This window comes from Mus caroli, chromosome 6, assembly GCF_900094665.2.
Source record: "Mus caroli chromosome 6, CAROLI_EIJ_v1.1, whole genome shotgun sequence".
Classification (NCBI taxonomy): domain Eukaryota; kingdom Metazoa; phylum Chordata; class Mammalia; order Rodentia; family Muridae; genus Mus; species Mus caroli.
In genome coordinates, this window is record NC_034575.1 from 79,035,274 (window position 1) to 79,051,257 (window position 15,984).

Below are 15,984 nucleotides of genomic sequence, written 5' to 3' on the forward strand. Positions count from 1 at the left end.
GGGGAGGAGGGGGAGGAGGAGGAGGAGAAGGAGGAGGAGGAGGAGGAAGCAATAGCTCAGATCTATCCCTCCATAAAGCCAAGCAGCTCTTGATTTTCCCCAACACCCCAAAAAGTGTTGACTTCCCCTAATGACTTCCCCCTTCCTCTCTTCTGGTCTCACTCACTTTTAAGAAACTAATGCTTGCCCACAGTTGCCACGTGTCTAGGGCTCTACCATTGATGTCACTGTAACCTGTGCTCAATTCTCTCCTGGGTGGCCATTATCAACAGTCTTTCTGTCACTGTTCCTCTTCAATCACTCCTTGTATTTTTTGGGTACCTCCCTCTTCACCCACAATCCATCTTCCTCCCACAGTGAACAGTTGACTTCTTGTAGAGTCTGAGCTTTGTTTTCTGTGTATGGAACTATCCTATATGGGTTTTGTATTACCTACGTTATGGTGAGATGTTCATATTTGAGCTCTGTGCCAGCAAACCTAGCCCGGTATGGTCAGAGGCCCCTGAACCTGGGGAGGCATATAACAGCCTGAAGACCAGGAAAGGACTTTTGAGCTTAAATCTACAGATAGGTCTGTTTCTTGGGTGGAAGAACAAAAGACAGATACTACTCTCTGAGAAAGGGAAGTTCAGCCAGCTTTCTGGATAGCTACATGACAGCTCCAGCCCTAGCCACTCTGCCCCAAAACTTGAGTTATACCTGTTTTTTTTTCTTGTTGACAGCCTACACCTCTGCTGACTTCCTCCCATTGAAATGTTTTTACTGGATAGATCTCTCAATCTACACATGGGTTCTCCTACTTTGCATGTTGACAGTTTAACTAGATGCTTTCACACTTACCTACTGTTGCTCTGGAATCCCTTTGCCCTCTCCCTCGCCTAGCCTTTGTAATCTTCATTAAAAGAATTTGGCTATATTTGAACTAAAGACTGTTTCTATTATTTGTATGCAGTCTAGAGCCAGTCTTCAATGCTACTTTCTGCTTCCTTCCAATGACCCCACCCCTCTCTAGCAGGAAGCAACTGCAGCTCAAAGTGCTTCCATCCCAAAATGCTCTCTACTTTGTCTTAGCTCCATCTTGGGAGGTACCTTGGTCTTCTTTGCCTCGGTGTCTTCAGGGAAGCCTAACGACTTCCCCTGTATTCACAGGGTCATTTTTGAGGACTCGTTTAGAGTTGGCCACCTGATTACTCAACATCCAGGGCTATTCTAAGCAGTGACCTCCCCAAAGAGAATCGAAAGGAGGAGGTGATCTGAGGTGAGAGACACCAGTTTGTAAGTGCCAAGTTTCTAAGTCTAAACTGGTTCTTCATGTTACTAAGGAAGTCCCAAAACTATGTCATCAAGAGATGAAACAACAGGGGACATTGGTTCAAACAGAACACAGCTCAAGAAGGCAGGGCTCCAGCAAGGACTAACATATCTGTTCTGCCAGAGGGATTTTAAAGCGGTACAAGCTCTTTGTAAGACATCCAAATAATGCCTGACAAAACTATATATGCAGGGTTGCAAAGAAGGCTCAGTCAGTAACGGGCTTGCCACACAAGAATGAAGACCTAGATTTGGATCTGCAACACACACACATAAAAGCCAGATGTGGTAGCACACGTATGTAGTAACTTCAGTGCTGGGCAGGCAGAGATAGGTGGCTCCCAGAAGCTCATTGGCCAGCCAGACTGGCTGAATTGATGAGCTCCAGGCTCAGTGAAGAGTCATTACTCAAAAGGAAAGATCAGGGTGGAGGAGGAGTTCAATGGTAAGAGGATTAATCTTCCAGAGGACCAGAATTCAGTTCCCAGAACCCACATATGGTACCTCAGAACCACATGTACTCTGTTCCATAGAATATGATACCTTCTTTTGGTCTCTGCAGACACTAGTATTGTGTGTATTGCACACACATACGCACACCACACACAACTAACACCTACATATATAAAAAAGAAACGTTTAAAAACAGGTTGAAAGCAGTTGAGGGGAACATCCAACACCAGTCTTGGGCCTCCACATGTGCACATGCACACACATACACATAGATACATGTACACACACACACACACACATGAGCGCACACACGCGCGCACAATGCCTAAGATCTTAATAAGAGATAAGGCGATGTTCCACTTATATCATTTTATATTTTAGTATCTTATTTATTCTTTGACAATTTTATGTATACATGCAATGTGTCTTGAGGATTTACACTTATTGTCTTTTATTTTTAGATGATCCCAATATTTTAATTTTAAAAAAATAGAATTAAGGCCTAGGGAGGCAGCTCAGCCAGTAGAATGTTCCCCTGGCACACAAGAAGCCTTGGCACTTGCACATCTCCAGCACTGCGTACACAAGGCATCATGGTGCACACATGCCTGTGATGTAGCATTCAAGACGTGGAGGCAGGAGGATCAAAGTCATCCTCTGGTAGACAGTGAGTTTCAGACCAGCCTAGGATACAAGAGAACTGGTTAAGAAAGGGAGTGTCGGGGAAGGAAAAAAGAGAGTAAGAAGGTCAAACTCTCTCAGGATGTTTTCCAGAAAAGCAGGGTTCTGAGCTAGGTGACAAAGGTCCTGTCTTGAACACCCAGGTCCTGGTCCACTCTGCACCTTGTTACCTGGAAGATGGGAGTGGGTAGCCCCATCTACCCTCAGTTCCTCCCAGGCCTCTCCTTCTATAGATACAAGGCTTTCTGGTACCTCCTGTGCCCTCTTACTTGTGCACACAAATAAGCTGACCAGGCAGGGCAGCCTCACCAGTGTTAGGACAATCCCCAGCACCTCACAGCTCATATCTGGTTACTTCCTTCTCTTGTACTGGCCTGTCAGTTACCCATGTTCACGTGCTTGTCTCTCAGGCTTAATTTAGAAGCTTTGAGTTTAACACACTGATTCCAGTTAATCCCTTTAGAAAGGACTGGACCCTATAAAAGGCAGCAGGGGCGGGGGGGGGCGGGTTGCAGCAGAGCACTCTCCTGCTTGGCCAGTTGTCCTCTACATGACAAAGTCCAGTTCTGGCTTGTTCATTCGTTTGGAATCATTTCAGTTCAGGTTGTGGGGATGAGGGAACAAGGGTGGTAGAAACCTATGGGACAGGATGGGTGTAGGTGAATCGGATTGCTCTGCTGTGTCTGAAGTGAAGGAAGGGAAAGCTGGGGACTAAAGAGGTCAGGGCTGTGTGTTAGACCTGGGGACGTCCACTGCTCTGGGCCGGGCAGAAGCATTAAGCATTACCACGTTCTAAAGTTTTGTGAAGATACACTGTATAAGAGTCCAGACAACAGCAGGTCAACTAAGGGCTAAAGGAAGAGGGAGGCCAGGCATTGTGATCTCAGAACTTGAGAGTAGAGACAGGAAGCAAGTTTGAACGTGGTCAACTTAACATGTTCCATGATGCATACATTGTCCTAAAATCATCAAAATCATAGTAGTAAATGAAGGACAGTAGAGGTGTTCTGTGGATGGCAGCTGTCAGCTGGCTGTACACTTAGATCTGCTAGACTGTCACACCTGGCCAAGTGTCTGATGGACAGTGTTGGTACCCTCCCCTGAGATGCCTATCCATCCCAGAGGATCTATTCTCCTTTTTGTTGTTGTATACTAATAGTTAAATCATTTTGGATAGGTATGTCCCCCATAGACTCATATGTTTGAATATGGGGGCCAGGAAGTGGAATGTGATGGTTCATATATGCTTGGTCCAGGGAGTGGCACTGTTAGGAGGTGTGGCCTTGTTGGAGTAGATGTGGACTTCTTGGAGTGGGTGCATCACTGTGGGTGTGGGCTTAAAGACTTGTCCTAGCTGCCTGGAAACCAGTCTTCTCCTAGCAGCCTTCACATGATGATGTAGAACTCTCTGCTCCTCCTGCACCATGCCTGCCCAGATGCTGCCATGCCCCCACATTGATGATAATGGACTGAACCTCTGAATCTGTAAACCAGCCACAATTAAATGTTGTCTGTTGGCCATGATGTCTGTTCACAGCAGTAAAACCATAAGACACACGATACTGGAGAGGTTGAGGCAGAAGGAGTGCCATGAGTTTGAGGCCAGCTTGGGCTAGAGTGAGAATGCTTCAGGAAAGAGAGAAATGGAGAAAGAGAAGCGTGGGGGAGGAGGAATGAAGAAAAGAACAGATGAGGGGAGGGAGGGAGGGAGGGAGGGAAGCCGGAAGGGAGCAGGGGAGGGAGGAGGAAGGGGGAAGAAGTGTGTTCTTTGCTAGTTTTTCTATGACTTAACCTAGATGGTAATAGGCTTACAGACCTAAAGTTTACTTTGGCTGTGTGAAGAGGGGCACCAGGAAGGAGCAGGAATTCGCATTGATTGAGTGTGTTTATCTTACACTATATACAGTCCTCCTTGGGGACACTAATTGAGCAACATTAATTATCCGATGAGGGTGGGAGTTCGCAGGGTAACCAGCCAACTTTGACATTGCTGTTTAAGACAATGCTTCTATTTGTCTCACTTTGATTTCTGACCTAAACTTCTATACTGCATACAGCAACTAGCCCCGCCCCTCCCCGTGGGAGATGCTCCATACGTAGTCATTAATCTGACATGATCTGACATCAGAATAAGACGTCATTTGAGGAAATAATCCAGAAGCTACTGAGTATTGCTCTTAACCAACAGGACAGAGCACAGCATGTTGCCCACTGCAGAACGAGAATACTGGCAGAGCTTAAGGGTCAGCGTGGCTGATAGACACAGCATGGTACACAGCAGGCAGACTGCATAAAGCAGAGCCCAAAGTGTTCTTGGTGTAGCTAAAATGAGAGAAGTGACACACTCAGAGCTGCAATCCCAGTGTCCAGAGGCTGGGACAGGAAGAGGGTGAGTTTAAGGCAAGCCTGGGCTACACACAGAAAGGCCTTGCCTCAAAACATAGAGAAACAAAGGAATGGGGGAAAGAAAAGAAAGGAGGGAAGGAGGGAGGCAATGGGTGAGGGAACAGGAGAAGGAAAGTAAAGGAAAAAAGAGGAGTGAAAACAAAAAGAAAGAAAGGAGGGGGTAAACAGACAGTTCCATGGGCAAGAGCACTTGCTGCATAATCAGGAGGACCTGAGTTCAAAACCCCACACATCAAAAGCTGGCTGTGCTTGCTTGCAACCCACAGTTGTCGAGGATGTGGAGAAAGGAACACTCCTCCATTGCTGGTGGGATTGCAAACTGGTACAATCACTCTGAAAATCAATCTGGAGGTTCCTCAGAAAATTGGAAATAGATCTACCTGAAGACCCAGCAATACCACTCTTGGGAATTGACTTAGTCAGGGTTTCTATTCCTGCACAAACATCATAACCAAGAAGCAAGTTGGGGAGGAAAGGGTTTATTCAGCTTACACTTCCACATTGTTGCTCATTACCAAAGGATGTCAGGACTGGAACTCAAGCAGGTCAGGAAGCAGGAGCTGATGCAGAGGCCATGGAGGGGTGTTACTTACTGGATTGCTTCCCCTGTCTTGCTCAGCTTGCTCTCTTATAGAACCCAAGACTACCAGCCCAGAGATGGTCCCACTCACAAGGGGCCTTTCCCCCTTGATCACTAATTGAGAAAATGCCTTACAGCTGGATCTCATGGAGGCATTTTCTCAAATGAAGCTCCTTTCCCTGTGATAGCTCCAGCTTGTGTCAAGTTGACACACAAAACCAGCCAGTACAGGAATATACCCAAATGATGCCCCACCATGCCACAGGGGCACATGCTCCACTATATTCATAGAAGCCTTGTTTGTGATAGCCAGAAGCTGGAAACAACCCAGATGTTCCACAACAGAAGAAAGGATACAGTAAATATAGTTCATTTACACAATGGAATACTACTCAGCTATTAAGAATGAGGACATCCTGAGTTTTGCAGGCAAATGGATGGAACTAGAAAATATCAGGACAGGCATGGTATATACTCACTAATAAATGGATATTAGCCCCCCCCAAAAAAAGTGTCGTGCCGAATACCCAAGATACAGCCCACAGAACTCAAATAGGTCAACAAGCTGAAGGGCCCAAGTGAGGATGCCTCAGTCCCACTTGAGAGGGAGAAGAAAGCAACCACAAGGTGGGGGAAGGGGGATGGTGGTGGTGGAGAGGGGAACATGATCAAGTATTGGGTAAGAGAAAAGGACTGAAATCCCTGAGGGCCTGTGGAAAGAATGGAAACAGGCAACCTGGGGAGGTAGGAGGTTGGGGGGACCCTCCAGAATGTACCAAAGACCTGGGAGGTGAGAGACTCTCAGGTCTCTAAGGGAGAAACCTTAGACAAAATGCCTGACAGTAGGGAGAGGGAACTTGTAGAGCCTACCTCCAGTAGGAAGACAGGACATCAAGTGAGGGATGGGGTTGCCATCCCACAGTCAAAACTCTGACCCATAATTGTTCCTGTCTGAAAGAACTACAGGAATGGAAATGGAGAGGAGGTTGAGGAAAAGAAGTTCCAGTGACAGGACCAAAGTGGGATCCAGATCGAGGGGAGGCCCCATGACCTGACAGTATAACATAGGCTATGGAGCACTCACAAAAAAGGACCTAGCATGACTGCCCTCCAAAAGCAGCTGAAAGAGTCAGAGGCAGATATTTGCACCAAACCAATGGACAGAAGCTGCTGACCCCTGTGGTTGAATTAGAGGAAAGCTGGAAGACGCTAAGGAGAAGGACGATCCTGTAGGAGGACCAGCAGTCTCAATTAACTTGGACCCTGGAGAGCTCTCAGATACTGGAACACCAACCAGGCAGCATACACCAGCTGATATGAGGCCCCCAACACATATACAGCAGAGGGCTTCTGGGTCTGAGTTTAGTCAGAGAAGATACACCTAACCCTCAAGAGACTGGAGGCCCCAGGGAGTTTAGAGGTCTGGTGGGGTGGGGGTGGGGGATTGGTACATCCTTGTGGAGACAGGGCGGGGAGGAGGTATGGGATGTGGAACAGTCAGAGGGAATAAAATTTGGAGTTTAAAATACATACATACATACATAATACATGCATACATACATAATACATGCATACATACATAATACATGCATACATAATACATACATACATAATACATACATACATACACAATACATGCCTAATACATACATACATACATCATACATATATACATAATACATACATACATACATCATACATACATACATACATACATACATACATACATACATACATACTTGGTTCCAAATTGGTGGAGCTGTTTGGGAAGTCTTAGGAGGTACAGCTTGTTGGATAAAGTACATTGCTGAGGGCTCTGGGGTTTCAGAGTTTCGTACGATTCTCAGTTCACTATCCCTGACTCCTGCTTGTTATTTGCGATGTGAACTCTCAGCTTGCCACTCCAGCTGCCTGCGTGCCACCTGCTAAGCTCCCACCCACCACAATGGCGCTGGACCCCTCTCTATCCTGGACAATAGGCTCATGTAGACCCTTCCCTCTCTAAGTTGCCTTGAACATAGTGTGTTTTATCAAAGACATAGAAATGGCTATTGTTTTCCTTGGTGACATTGCTTCTCAAAATCTGAATGCATAAAAAAATAAATAAAACCCAGCTTTTAGGAGGCAGAGTCAGGTAGATCTCTGTGAGTTCAAAGTCAGCCTTGTCTACATAGTAAGTTCTAGTCCAGCCAGCACTACACAGTGAGACCCCATCTCAAAACAAAACAAAACCCTTGAAGGCCTAGAAGTTATACGCAGCTAGGGGAAAATATGAATATAAGAAAGGAAATATGAAAGTATAAAAGAATGCCCCACACGCACATGCACTCCCTGCTCAACAGTCTTTGTGGAAATTATTAATAATATGTAGTTGTACATGGACCACCGCTGAGTGACCTGAACTCTGTGCATCTTAGCCTATCATAGTCTGTTTAGTGGTTATCTCTAAAAGACTGAAAGTATCTCAGTTCATTTCAACACAAAAACTAATCCCATTTCTGAGAGTGTCTACTGACCTATACACCCATAATATAGAGTGTATGGGAAGCAACTGCAGCAAGAGCCGTCTGAAACCACCTCTAATCTCCTCCACCCAGGAACTGACTCAATAAACCCTGACACAGCCACTCAAAGGAGCACGCTGTGGCTATAACCAGAGAATAAGGAAACGCTCTTGGAGCTGATAGGGAACAGTTTCCTGGATTTATGGTGAAGTAAAAAGAGCAGGTACCTCATGGGTTATAAAGCCAGCTATCTTTTCTTTAAGACTTCCGAGAGCAGCAACTTCCCCTTCTGAGATCACAGAATCATTTACGCAGGGGTCATGCCCGGAAGGAAGCCAAGGCAGGTGCCACACCAGGACACTTCCAGTAAAGGAGAAAAACTACATCATCGTCTTGGTGGATGCCAGGATTCATTATTTGATGTAATTTAACATCTACTTTGATGTGTGTGTGTGTGTGTGTGTTTGTGTGTGTGTGTGTGTGTTTTATAATTTTCTTTTTCTTTTTAAAAAGATTTATTTATTTATTTATTATTTATTTATTATATTTAAGTAAACTGTAGCTGTCTTCAGACATCCCAGAAGAGGAATATAAAACACTGTACGTGTTAGAAAAAAACACAACAATACTTCCTTAATACTATAAATTTGGGGACTGTAGAGAAAGTTGAGCAGTTTAAAAGGCTTGCTTCTCTTCCAGAGGACCTGAGCTCAGATGCCGGCACCCATGCCAGGCTGTTCCCAACCACCTGTAATTCCAGCTCCAGGGGATTTCGCATCTTCTTCTGGCATCCACAGGCCAGAGACACATAAATAAATAATGCAGTAATTATTTTTAAAAATAGTATAAACTTACTGGAAATCAGCAAGAAAAACAGATAAAGCTGCTGGAACACTAGAGGTGCTGCTACAAAACCAAGCTGAATTCTGTCTAGGCTGTCATGGGAGCCTAGGCATCTTGCTTAAGTAAAAGAGAAAGAAATTTATTCAGATATGGTATCAAATGGAAGAAGCAGATCACAAAACTATTTCAAACTCAGATTTCATTCACAAATGTGTTTAGAGATAGGGAGACAGCTCAGTCAGTCATTACAGTGCTTGCTGCCCCAGTATGGGGATCTGACTTCAGTTCCTTGAACCCACATAAGCATGCATGCATAATGACTCAGCTCTGGGGAGCAATGAGATCCCTGGGACTCACTCGTTGTCCAGCCAGCCTAGTCTACTTGGTGAGGCCAGTTAGAGACCCTGTCTCAAAAAGCAAGTCACATTTTGAAGTTTCCAGGACATAGCGGAGTTTAATCCCAGAACTCTGGAGTAAGAGGCACGTGGGTCTCTAATGAGCTTGAGAGCAGCCTGGTTTTATAAATAGTGAGCTCTGACCAGTGAGTACCACATACCGAGACCCTGTCTCAAAAAGGGGATGGGGCTGGAGAGATGGCTCAGCAGATAAGAGCATTCACTGTCCTTCCAGGGACCCAAGTTCAGATCCCAGTACCCACATGTAACAACTGCAGCCACCTATAACTCCAATTCCAGGGGATCTGACACTGAATTCTGACCACAGGGACCAGGCACTCATGTAACGCACTTACACTCATACACATAAAATAAAAATAGATACTTCTTTCTTTCTTTCTTTCTTTCTTTCTTTCTTTCTTTCTTTCTTTTTTTTACTGTACCTTTTCTTTTTAAACTAAAAACCACTGCAACAAAGAGCACTGAATCCTGAACAAGGACACACAAGGTTGTTGTCTGGCTCCCATGTGTGTGTATGAGTCACACACACACACACACCCTTACAGGATGATGTTGAATAATTTTTTCCATATTTGAGATTATACTCCTGACCTATGGGAGCTAGTTTTCTAGATCTTTCAGGATTTCCTGAGTGCTTCTTTGTGGGGGTGTATTTATATAACAATTTTAAAAATCGATAAATCTCTTTTACCCACTAATGGAATTGTGTGTATGGAAAACCCATTTCAGGGTACATTTCTCATAAAGTGGTGGTGTTTGTAATCTGAGGCCACTTCCCGACTCACCTCCACCTCTGAACTCCCAAATTGTTCTGCTCTGCAAAGTCCTGGATTTCCTTCCGACGGAAAGTTTCACATCTCTGGGTAGGAAGCTTTCCGTCTCTGGGTTCTAGTCTGGGCTGAGGCCCCAGAAGACCACAGATTGGCGCGAGAATGTGTGTCAGTGCTGATGCCCTCTTATCCTCTTGCAGCATAGCTTTCCTTCCTCCCAAGGCTGCCTGCCTTGTCCGACACTGAGGAGTCTCTGCCTCGCAGTAAGTGAGCACCCTCTTACGAAGCGTCCTCCTCTACACACTTAGCAATCTCTCTGGCAGCCTCAGTCCTCCTAAGGACAGGCTTCCCAGTCCCACTGTTGGGCTGCAGGTCACAGACAGAGCGTGCCAACTCCAGCCACCTCTTTCTTTCCACGGTTCCTGGGAACCCTGACTCTTACCTCTCAGCTGGGCCTCCTCCCCAGAGCTCCTGACATCTCACTCCTGAAGACCAAACGTCATGAACTCCAGGCTACCAATACTCACCGCATCTTAGACACATCACCGGGCACAGACGCACAAGTGGCTGCTTCTGACCTGTGAACCAAACCAAGGCCTTGCACACGCAAGTAACTTACCCCGGAGCTACATCTCCAATCCACATCCAATCTTCTTTTTTTTTTCTTCTCTGTGCCCTGAAGTTGTGACCCAGCCCCTAGTGGGTCTAAATACTTCTAAGGAGAGAACCGAATTGGCCAATCTCTTTTATCTGTTCAAGTCATTGTGACAGCTTGCTTTCATTGTCAGCCTGACTGGTCTTAGAATCCCCTAGGACACACAGCTCTCGGCACATCAGAGGGTATTTGCAGAGAGTTTTAAGTGAGGAGGGAAGACCTGTCCTAAATGTAGGCTGCACCGTCATATTTCTGGGGTACTGGGCTTAATAGAAAGGAGGGAGAATGAAGCAAACTGAGCAACAGTATTTAGTGCTCGGTCCGTCCTGACTGCAGACACTGTGCAACCCTGCCTCTGGCTCCTCCATTCTTGTCACCATGACTTCTCACCATGACCTCTAAAACTTTAATCCAAAATAAATCTTTCTCTCCTAAAACAGCTTTTTGTCAGGTATTGGTGGTGTTCAGGCCAGAGGAACTGCAGCCAGCGCTGGAGTTTGTGGAGTGTGCCTTAGTGGTTAGCACAGCTACAAAGAGTGTACTTCCAAGAGACAGTTCCCCGGGGAGGGTTGGGCCCAGCTGTCCTCTGTTGCTGCTAGAGTTTCTTGGGCTTGGTGCTCTGGTGTTTTCCTTGTGACCAGCTTGGTGTGATTATTTGTGGGAGCTTCCCACTCCTCCCTGGGCATTTCACCTGCCATATAGAATAGGAGTGCTGATTTCCCCGAGACAAGGCTGCTTACGGATTCATGATTCAGCTGAGCTTTCTGAAAATAGTTTAAACACACGAGTGGCTAGGACTTCTAATGGGGGATTTGGAGGATAGGGATAAGACTTGAAAATACCTCTTTTCCAGCTGGACGTGAGCTAGGGAATAAGAACAGGGAAGTTTCAGGCATTGTTAGCCTACAGTTCTTGGCTGTGAGACTCAGGCCAGTGATCAAAGACAGCAATTATGTTCCTAACTATGGTTAGGTCTGAGTCTCCTGGTCATGTAGCTTATAGATCTAATTGCAGGGTTTTGGTACACACCTTAAGAAAACAGAATACTTTGTAAGAGGGAACTAAATGATCCTATTGGGAGTGAAAGAGAAGGAAAGCAAATGGCTAACTAGATGGTTAGCTAAGCCAGCTCAGAAAGGACAACTCAGCTAGGCTTTGTAGACTAGAACAAGAACAACAAACAGTCCAGTCGGCCACACTGTAACCGCAAACTACTGTCAGCCAGCACAAGAAACTGGCTGAAATATACTTTGCTGGCATAAACTTTGTTAATCAATTATAAAAGAATTATTTCCTTGGGTAAAGATATAGTATAGAAGAAAAACGGGAGGGAGTGTTTGACCCCGTGTGGGCTTCTGAGGAAATGTGTTCTTTGATGTATGTGACTTGTGATTATGAGGTCATCTCTTTCTGTATAAAGACCTTTGTTTTGGGTAGTCTATAAGGGATAAAAAAAATAAAACTAGAAGAGAAAATTAGAGTGTTATGCTTCAAACATAACAGGTCTACGTGTCTTCCTATCTCTGACTTCCTATCTCTGTCTCCCCCTCGGACCCCTGACCTGCTGGAGTTGGACTCCAGGAAGATGCTTTGTCACAGCAATGAGCAGATAACTAACGCAGTCACTATCTGGCATTGCCCTGCAGCTCTCCCTACAGACCTAAGTTCAAATCCCCCCTGCCCATGTAAAAAGATGGCACAGTGGTATATGACTTCAATCCCTGCACTGGGAGGGCAGAGATGAGAATCTCTGAAGCTCATTGGTCAGCCAGACTAGCTAACACACACCATATATAAGTTAAAGGTAAAATCTCTACCAGAACTAGCCATCACTAACAGTTTGGCTGTGTTGTCCTACACAAACTTGTGACAATAGAGATGTGTTAGCATCACAGTCGATAGTGAGATGGCAGTACTTAGCAGTGCTCTCCTGCCTCATACCACCATGAGCAGACAGCCACAAGCTGGGCTTATCGCTCTCTGTGGTTAAAGAGTACGGGCATCCATGAGACATTTCAGTAAGGGCTGGGCATTGGGAAGAGCTTATTATGGGGCCCAGGCTACTACAGGTGATTTGAAGAAAGGTTTAAGAATTCGGGACATTGATTGGATTGGATACTGAAGAAGCCGAGTCATTCTGAGACCAGACATCTTAATATACCCTGTCTGAAAAGAGGGGAAATTAGTGTAAGGCCAAAGCTAGAAAAGAGTCAAACACCCATGTCCTTACGTCAGCTGGGAGAGGTGGATTCACACTCACTTCTGTGGTCTGGGCACTATTCTTACTTGTGCCTGTGCCTATGTTTAGAGCTCTTGCTTTCATCCTGACCTGTCCTCTGCACTGAGTGTCTTATCCAGTGCTGATGCTCTGAGCCATTCCCCGTTCAACAGAGCTTGCAGAACTCCGGGGTGACTCTCCTCCCTCTACGTTGTCTCTTTCTCACTAACCAGTGTTGCAGACATGTTTTCACGCCAACACTGAGTCATATTCAACTAAAAATATTTTTCATTGAATCATTGTATTTTCCTGTTAGTCTTAGAATTGATGCTAAGATGAAAATCTTTAGAAACACATCTCCACACGGGCTTCAGAATTGGAGAGACTTGAAAACAGTCCCACCTCCACTGGGAGATGACTGTGTGATGTTCAGCAGGCTCCTGCTCTGAACCTGTTTCTTTGGCTACAAATATGACTATTTATTCTAGACTTTCTGGAGTTGAGATTAGTATGAAAAATGTTTACTATACCATACATACAAATTAGTACATGTATGGACATTATTTTTATTATTAGTTAAAGCAACTATTCCTATATAGGATGTTTATTCTTGGAAAAGAATATTGTTATCTCAGATAAATGAGTTTAATATCTTTGATCTGGAAAGAAGGAGCAGGAGAGACTAATCTGCAAATAACCAAACATGAGTTATTAATAGAGCCCAAAGAAAATTAAGGTCTAAGCGGGAGTTCAGAACCCAAGCTAGAGGGAGGTTGTGGGAGTTATAAAGGGAAACACCCTGACACCACCTGTCGCAGCAGATCGTCTGTGTGGCGGTTTGAATGTGAACCCCATAGGCTCAGGTGGGAGAACACTTAGACCCCAGTCACTGGTGCTGTTTGGGGAGGTCTTGTATGTCACTGGGGTCAGCGTCAAGCTTGGATAGCCTCTCCCTGCTTGCAGTTTACTCTCCCAAGTGTGTGCTTGTGGTTGGGGATGTGCGTTCGTAGCTTTCTGCTCCAGTCACTGCCTGCTGCTATGTCACCACGCCTGCCAGGCTTCCAGGTCATGGTGGAGTTTTATCCCTCTGGAACCGTAAGCCAAAACCAAGTCTTTTCCCGTAAGTTGCTTTTGGTTGTTTGATGTTTTACCACAGCAACAGAAAAGCAAAGAAGTCAGTCAGCCTGCGAGACAGAGGATTCCCAGCAGCCATGACTCAGCGCTGTGGAACCTGGGCAGCCAGAGCCTTGTGAGTTTCTGCAGGAGTGAGTATGCGCTAGTTCTTGCCATGACACAGCGAGCCAGGTCAGCGACGGTCACATGGACTCACTCAGTTAATATTGTTGACGTCTCTGTAGGGCACATCTTAGGCACTGTGCATCTAGGATTATGCTAAACGGCTATGGTGCGGGACGATATGAAGTACAGACTTAGTAAGAAGGAAAATAACTAACAGAATAAACAAGCCAAAAAGAGGAAATGCACATTAACGATAAATGCTATGCTGAGAAGGATGTGTTGTAGTAGAAGGTAGCTTTGTAGTTTAAATATGAAATGTCTCCCACAGGCTCCCACTTGTTTGCCACTTGGTGGTGCTGTTTGCAAAGGTTATAGAACATTTAGGTAGTGGAGCCTTGTTGGAGGAAGTTAATCACTGGGGACCAGGTCTCTGTCTCTCTGTTTCTCTCTCTCTGTGTCTCTCTGTCTGCCTCTGCCTGTCTCTGTTTCTCTGTCTGTCTCTGTGTCTGTCTCTCTCTCTCTTTCTTCCCCCCTCCCACGCTCTCTGTGGGGGTGAAACAAGGTCGCTCTGCTTCTTGACTATCATTTTCCTGCCGCCATACTTCCTCACCGTAATGGACTGTGTTCCCAGTAAGCTCCCCTCCCCTGCTAAGTTGCTTTTGGTCAGGGTCTTTTACCCAGCAACAGACAAACACGCATCTATACTGTGTAATCAGGGTGGTCCCCCTTCTGGAAGTGATACTTAAAATAAAGCCGAAATAGCCAGAAGAAGCCAGGCTTGCCACCAATAATGAGCTTAATTGGCATATGGTAGGAAAAGCCTTATCGTGTCTACAATGAGTGCCCACCTTGAGTGAGAGGGAAGAAAAAAAATGAATAAAAAATAAAAAGTAATATATATGTAAAAACCTTGAGCAAGAGCAACAGTTCTAAATAAGAAGGAAGGGTTGGACTTTCTCCTGGGTCTCATAAGAAGCCATTAGAAAGCTTTAACTTGAAAGGAACACATTTAGCATTAATTTTTGGAAGATCACTGTTTACATCTAAATACCTTTAGTAAACTACAACTGGTGTTTTGTTTGTTTGTTTTGGTTTTGTCTTTTTTATCCAACTTCCTTATGTCCATTCTTCTGATAATGTAATCTTTCCCTCCCTGGACATGTATGTGACAGTATCCCATTTCCTTGGACACACTCACTGGTTCAATGGAGTCATGTGATATGAGCAGAACTGTCCTTGTGATTCTTGGTTTACAGCTGAGAAAGTAGTTTTGGCTTCTAAGTTCTGTGGCTGAAAGGATGTGGAGGCAGCCATATTTCTTTTTCTCTTTAACATTCACTTATTTTGTGTATGTGTGCATGCATGTGCATGCACACGTGTGTGCCAAAGCACACATGTAGAGGTCAGAGGACAACTTGAGTCAGTTCTCCTGCCACGTGGGTTCTGGAGATCAGAGCCAGCAGCACGTGCCTTTGCTCATGGAGTCATCTCAGCAGCAGCCACCTTTTCTGCCTCTTTGAGTGGGGCCATTTACAGCAGGAAAGAAAGAAATCAGGCAGGACAAGCAGAGATGACAGACAGACAGACAGACAGACTCCCTCTAACATTGAATCCTAATTCCAGGGGCTGGGACCTTGACTCCTAAAGTCCTTTGTGCAGTCCTGAGGGTATCTTATTCCTGGCTTCTCTACTAAACGAGCCATGAATTTCTCCTTTTACTGAACTGTGAGCCTTCTTAAAGGCATGCCAGTATACCTGTAATCCCAAGATTTTGGGGAACTGAGGCAGGAGAATCACAAATTCTGGGCTAGTCTGGGCTACGTAGTAAGTTCAAGACCAGTCTGAACTATGTAGTAAGACCCTGTCTTGAAAAAAAAAAATCCTTAGTTCAGAATCTCCTTCTTAGCT